The sequence below is a fragment of the Pezoporus flaviventris genome, unplaced genomic scaffold (genome assembly GCF_033815535.1).
Source record: "Pezoporus flaviventris isolate CSIRO_AGI_PZ_B2104156 unplaced genomic scaffold, CSIRO_AGI_Pfla_v1 ptg000001l, whole genome shotgun sequence".
NCBI classification, from domain to species: Eukaryota; Metazoa; Chordata; class Aves; order Psittaciformes; family Psittacidae; genus Pezoporus; species Pezoporus flaviventris.
In genome coordinates this window covers 40,499,028-40,506,711 of record NW_026892549.1, presented here as the reverse complement: position 1 = coordinate 40,506,711, position 7,684 = coordinate 40,499,028, and positions in this window count along the sequence as shown.

Below are 7,684 nucleotides of genomic sequence, written 5' to 3'. Positions count from 1 at the left end.
CCTGGTCTAGGCAAGCTTCTTTGGATTCTGTTTCATATATATTTTTAGGTATACACACACAAAACCTATGTAATTCTCCTCTCTCTCTCTCTCTTTCATTCTCTTTCTCTCTTTCATTCTCTCTCTCTCTCTCTTTGTATATAAATTCAGAAGGATGGACTGAAGGATGTCCTTAAGTCCCTTCTATGGGATAGAAGCTATGTTTTAGCTATGAAACAACAGAGGTATTTTGCAGATTTTGGTCTCAGTGCTGCCTTGGATGTTTTCTTGGTTCAACAGGCATAACTTCTCTGGCTGTAAATTTCTTCTGTATAAACATCAAGTTCACACAAATGTTGATGTTTTTAATATCTTCTAAATAGTTATTTTTTCTGTGACTGGTATGGACTGGATTTTTTTACTCCTTACTGTATTAAGGGCTTTTAACATTTCTGTGTTGTCATTGGCATAAATTTATATCTAAAATGCACTTCAGAATGTCACTTCTCACCATGCTGAAAAGCTCTAAAGCAGGACTGTTTGGAGCATGACAGCTCGTGTTTAAAACATCCATTCTCTGGAAGAAGAGTGCTTTGAAATTCGTGACAATCCTGGGCTCTTTTAAAGGATGGATGTGTATCACAGTGCTCTATGTTTTCCCTCAGATGCCCACCTGAACTATTTCCCGCTATCAGACAGCATGCCCCTGCTGTCTGATACTGCAGCACTGAGAATCTGAACAGGGTTATTACTTGAGTCATGTGCAGTAGATGCAGAAAAGGAAGAGATGGTCAAATAAGGATATCCATGATATTTCTCAAGAATATCTTGTCATACATGTGAAATGCATTTCTGACTTGTTTATAAAGAGAAAAAAGAAGAGTCCCCCAACCAAACCTTGACACAATACTTCTATGTTTGATTTGATTGCATTCACTTGTTTGTGAATATAATTAATGCATATGGTTTGCTTAAGTTTCCAGGTGCTCTGTGCTAATTAACTCAACATTTTCTTACATTACAGATTATTAGTGTTAGTGAATGGATAGACTCATTTATGAAACCAGAGACAGGTTTGACTAAGAAAGCGTGAGGAGGAAGGTGCACAGCTCTGGGTGAAAAAATAGGACATCCAGTGGCTATACAGGATCAAGAATCCCCAGGCAACATTTTCAAAGTCTTAAAACTGACCTCTTGAGAACTTGTGGGTAGCAGCTACCAGAGCTGGAGTTGAGTATTCCGTGCAGAGCTGTAGGTAAGGATTCTATAAAACTTTGGCACATATTTTGATAGGAGCAAGAGTAAAAATAACCCTAAATAGAATAGAATCATAGAATAGTTTAGGTTGTAAAGGACCTTAAAATAATCTAGTTCCAACTATATATATAGTTTTGTTGTTATACCTTTTTTTTTTTTTTAGCTTTTTTTTTTTTTTAAGAGCTGTTTATCTTGGTGTCCTGGGTTCAGCAGTAGCAGTCATGTTTCTCCTCCTTGGTAGCTGGTGCAGTGCAGTGTTTTGACTTTTGGCTCGGGAACAGAGCTGATAGAGATGTTTTGGTTTGGCCAAGGACTTTGTGAGCCTCATGCTCTGCCAGGGAGGAGGGGAAGCTGGGAGGAAGCAGAGACAGGACACCTGACCCAAACTGACCAAAGAGGTATTCCATACCACAGCACGTCATGCCCAGGATGTAACTGAGAGTTACCCAGAAGGGCAGGGTTGGAGGAGGTATCGGTCGGAGCTTGGTCGGGCTTGGGGGCCGAGTTATCGGTCAGCGGGTGGTGAGGTGTTGTATTCTCTTCCCTTGTTATTTCCTTTATCATTATTATCATTGGTGGTAGCAGTAGTGATCTGTGTTATACCTTAGTTACTAAACTGTTCTTATCTCAACCCGTGGGAGTTGCATTCTTTTCGATTCTCCTCTCCGTCGCTCCGGGAGTAGGGGGAGGGAAAGAAGGGGGGGGGTGAGTGAACGAGTTACCTGACTGGGTTTAAACCACGACACTTGGACACTCTCTTACTGGTATGTTTTTAATACAATTTAATACAGTTTTAAAATATAGAATAAGAAATGTTTACCAATGCGGTACCAACATTGTCCTCCTAGGAATCAATTAAAATGTTTAGAAAAAAAATTGTCAGTGGGATTGCTTCACCCAAGCAGTCATAAGGTAAAGGCAGTTTTTAAGGCAGTTTTAAATTATGGATATCCTTTGTTAATGAAACATAGATTTTTAAGGCCAGACAGGACCATTAGTTTATGTGGTCTGCCTTCTACTTAATAGGATTTCAAAGCTGCACAAATGGGTCCTAAGGCACATCTGGAAATTCTATTTTTGTGTTTGTGCTTGCTTTTCACTTAAACCTTAGTTCTTAGTCAAGACATTAAGGGGTGGGATGTGAATTATGGTGGACTTAATCTAGTGTCTGATTTACAGCAGAATCTTGGTCTTGGTGCTTTCTCACATCCTAGATGAATGCGTGAAACATGGGGTAATCCACTGCCGCATTTTGATGTACATACTTTTAAACAAAAGCTGCTTAAAGGTTGGTTCTGTCTACTGCCCCACTAGGACAAAAATAATTTTTGAAACATGAACATTTCTTGTTAAATGAAAATTTCTTTTCCCACTGATCTTATCTAAGAGCCTCACAGGGTACGTTTGATTTTACTTTTCATACGTAAAATGTGGCAAACAGCTACTGAAAGTGTCTCAATTCTGCTTCTCTCCCGAAATTAAAAGTTTTTTTTTCTGTGCATGAACCTGAGGCAGGTTAAATCCTGATCCTGTAGAAATCTACTGAGTGGTCTTAATCTTAAGGGGCCTTGTTTGAGCAGGTAGATCATCTTGCTTGTTCGCAAACTCTCAGGGTCCTGAGTTCACTAATAGGCTTTTAATGGTCCTGCCCAGCCCAAGTTGGGGGCTCCACCCCATACCCAGGGCAGGACTCCACTTAAGCTCAGTCCTGGGCCTTCAGTCTCTCTCTGAGCTATATGGCAGTTAGCCCAGTCTTCCAAGCCTGCCTCTGGCCCTACCTCCAGAATGGACCTAGATTTTGATCTGGACCTATGCTCTCCTGGATAGACCCCCATAGCTGTAGTATGGTAGCTTGTCCCTGTCCTTCTTACCCCTTCTGGCTTTGTGGAGGCACTTGGGACCACACTCATTGCTGTCTGTGGCTGGGACTATTGATGCATCCAGTAACAAGCACCCAGTTCTGCTGCCATGCTTAAGGGACTGTGTTCTTGGTTGATGAGGGCATTGTCTATGCTGGGGTGACCTTCTGCTCCTGGTTTATCTTCCCTTGGGAAGCAGCCAGCCCTTGCTTCTCCCTGATGACTTTATATGTCTTAACATAGAGGTGCCCAAATGGCCTCAGATGGTACATGCAAATTGAAGATAATCTTCTTGAAAATTTGAGCCATGCGCTTTGATATAGCTCTAATTAGGGAAGTGCTGACAGAACAAAAGTTGAAGCAATAAAAATAGCACCAATATGATATTTGACTCTTAGTATGTAAAACACTAGATCTTTATGAATCAGAGCTTTGCTTTCAACCTGATTTTTTCAATGACTAAAAGTGTTTCTGTAGTTTTTTTGTTTCCTTTTTTTTTTTTTCCCCTCAGCATGATTTTCAGGGCATGTAAAAACTTACACTGCATATGAAAATGGAGAAGCTTTCCAAATAATTTATTTCATTTCAATTTTAATCTGTCGTGTCTTAATGCATCTGAAAAAGTTCACTATGGAAATAGCCTTTTTAAAGTACAATTTTAGACAGATCTTTCATTGTGTTCTTATTTATGAATGCATTCTCAGAGGGTTGCTAGTGCTTATTAAACTTCTAGCCAACTTGCTTCACATAATGATTGGAAACCTTTTTGAGCAATGTGGCTTGCAAGGGGACAATGAGGTTCAGCTTTGTCACAGAATTGTGGAATTATATAGAATGATATTCAAAACAAACACAAATGTTTGCAAAAGCCCTATGTAAGTTTTCCAAAACAACAACAAAAAAACTATTTCTCTTTGTGTAGTTGCCTTTAAACTACAGCATTTATCTATGCATGTTGTGAGTAAGACCTTTGTCCATATTCAGCAGTGTTTGTGGCTGACCTTTTAGTCAGCAACAAGTATATCTTGTAGAGTAGATGAGCCTTTAGGATTTCTAAAAGCTACATAAGGAATATGACTAGTCTGGGGACCAGACTAGGGTCAAGCACAGCCTTGCAAAGGGTCAGACAGGTTAAGTGAAAGCACTTAACCCTGAATTTGGGCCATGTTTATACATCAGTTGTCATTATGTGCATTTTTGTAGTCTTCTGATGGGTGGGTCAATGTAATAATGTATTGATCAAACTATTTCATAGTGAGTTGCATTTTGTGTTCACTGGGGTGTTTTTTATTATACTGATGAGGTTTATTTCCAAATTTACTATACATAAACATATTCTAACTAGAAAATGCATGATATTCTAAACAAACTTTAATCTTTTGCATAAATTACATTTTGCAAGTTACACTGAATAATGAATCTGTGTTTGTTACCACAGAAGGACATAGGGAAGGAATGATACAAAGTCAATTAATATATTTCCAAAAAGAAAAAAGCAGGGAGAGGAAGGGATAATGAAAGTACGTGTATGTGTGTTTCTCTGTAGGGAGGGTTAAAGGCTCTGCAAACAATACCTACTTGTAATGTTGTTAGGAATTACCTGGAAAGTGGAAGAATCTGAAGAAGATTGCCTTCACTGTAAAGCATGAAGTGGTACCTCTACAGTCCAAAGAAGTGTCTGTTATCAGAAGAAAATATGTACTTTTGGAGGTGAGATCAGTTCTGTGCTCTGAACCGAATGATTTTTCGGTTTTTGTTCTGATAACAAGCTGGTGGCAAGCTTCACTGAACTGAGAAATTGTAAACTCTTAGAAAAGGCTGTCTAAAGATAACAATTCAATGTTTCTCAGTAATGTATTCTGGATGAATCTGATAATTTAAAGCCCACTCCACCAAAATGGGAGTGATGCTTGTGTCCTCTTTATCTTCAATTATGTCTAATCTGTTTCTAATTCAAACATGGTGCTGCTGTTGTCAGATCAAATATAGGTTTTAAATGTTTAATGCTTCTTCACTGGGAAAGTTTTAAATGTATGTGGGCTGTCTATCAGGGCTGTACTGACTGAATCTAATAGTTTAAGGTAAATTTAAATGAAATAAGAGTGCTTAAAAATAAAATGATTCATAGTAGAACATAATGAATGGCATCTAATGAAAAGTCATGAGAGTCTACATAGATTACATGCTTAATCTCTAAGGAATCTTAATTCAATAAATAAGTTGTATCTTTCAGGTTACACAGCGTGGATTTAGAAACAGATACATATATAAAGAGAGTTATCTTTAGGTTTGATGCTCAAGTTCCCTTCCAGGAATGGATAAAAATAACCATTTTTTAATGAACTTTATGGCATAACTGTCACTGTCAATAGCTTGGAGTACTAACCACAGTTTACAGTCAAAACAAAAACTACATCAACATTATTTATTAAGATATATTCCTAAGTATTTCACAATGTGGGAATGAAAAATGTAAGAAAAAGAGCTTTCGCAGCTAGGAGTAAGCTTTAGAAAAAGAGTGGATCACCTGAGTGCATTGCATTTTGCATGTCCTTTCTGCCCTGAGGAAAATTCACAAGTCTCATCTTTACATCAGCAACCAATGAATTATTAAAAAATGTATTTGTTTCTCTGCCATGATCAAGAACTGAATGAAGCATCTACCTGTATTCTTTCAAAATTCTGTTGACGAAATATTGAAATGACTCTAAAATATGTTCTGATTGCAGGCTAGCAATGAACTTGAGAGCAATGTTAGAAATCTCTTCTTTTTTAATCAGTGTTTTCTCCTTGTTCTTTTATTTGTCGCTGGAGCATTGTTTGAGCATGTGGAGCTCAGTGACTGTGGAATAGATCAAAATAAGAGGAGAGGGGGTGATGTGTGATGTGTGTGGTGGTTTTTTTTGTTTACTTACTTTTAGTTTTCAGAGGTTTAGGGATTGGTTTGATGCCTTTTTTGGGGGGGGTGTGTGTTGTTTTTTTGGTGTTGTTGGTATTTTGGGGTTTGGTGGGGTTTTTTTTTTTGCTTTTTTTGTTGATTTTTCTTTTTCTTTTTTTTTATTTTTTTTTTTTTTAGTATTTTGGGAGGTGGGGTTTGTTTTGGTTTCTTTGTTTTGTTTTCATTATGGTACAGATCGTCTGTGTTACCCACATATACAGTTGCTAATTGTGAATCAGTTGGTGAACAGATGGAATAGGGAAGGAATCTACCTCAGGTGCACTCAAAACCTTTCTCCATAAATGTTGCTTCTAAAGTTGACTAATGCTAATTCATTCCACCCTATGACAAGAGCATATGGTAAACCAAGCATGTGACTATCAGGTTATGGATGCTACACTCTCATTGTTTGTTTTTTGATGCTACCTTTGAGAACCATTGTAAATATTAAGAGGATCCACTAGACAAAGGGTGGTGAGGAGTCTTTATCTCCTCACTCTTTCGCATACTTCTTCTGTAGGAGAGCTGGCTATGATATTCTATTTTACAGGTACTTAGCCAAGTGAGTGCCTTGCAAGCTTGATATGCCAGGCAGAAGAAATTTATCAAGCCTGAAGCCAGGTCTTAGCCTCTTTCTTTTTTGGATTCCCTTAAAAACCAGAATGGAATTAGCATGATTTGTCTCACATGCTATATCTTTGTCAGATAAGCACAGTAACTGTAATAATTTTATAGCGTATAAGCCTATCATGTATGTACTAGACAACTTTGTTTCTTGATCAGGGAAGTAACTATGATAAAGACACTGGCAAGTCTTCAATAGAATTCATGTTAGTTTTGATGGAAGGAACGGTTGTGTGTCTGCTAGAAAGAATAAAAGGTAATTCCTCTGACCAAATATTTCAGTGTGGTCTTCTTTCCTTTTTTTTATGCTAGGACCATTTGATGGTTCTTCTCGCACGATGTCCTACCTCTCCTACTAGCTTTCCCACCAGGAATGACAAAAAAGCATGGAAAAAGTGAAGAGGAGAGATTTCTGGACAAAGCATAAAACATTTTCACAGTGCATGTCAAGGTACTGGTAGATGATAGAGGATAAAACATACTTTCTGTGCAGACTCATAAAGATACTGCAAAGTAGCAGGTTGAGCTGGAAGTGCTTCTGTCTACATCTTTCTGGAGCATACATTCCAAATTAAAGATGGCTGAAACAGTTCTCTGTTAATGCCACGCTGGTGAAGTCTCTGTGTCATATAGTGACCTTTCAAGAATAAGGCCTTTCCCACAATGGAGAGAAAGGTGTTAATCCTCCTCACTTATAGAAAGAGAAGAAAGAATGTCACCAAAGAGGAGAGAATTTCAGGTGTTATTGTTCAGTTTTGTTGAAATTAGAGACCCCTTTGTTAATATAAAAGGAGAAGAGGCAAAAAGACCCTTGAAATTTTTGTCTATGTAGTAGTTTCTTTTTACTTTCTTGTAGTTACTGGTTGCTTAAAAAAGCACCGTTTTCTCATTTGAATAATAGTGTATTTCAAAGCACAAGTCTAAATTATTTATGAACATGTAAGCAAAAATGATTGCAAAGCATACAAAATAAGAAAAAACAGATGCTAGGCAAACAAATCAATATGCTCTTTGGTGATATCTTTCT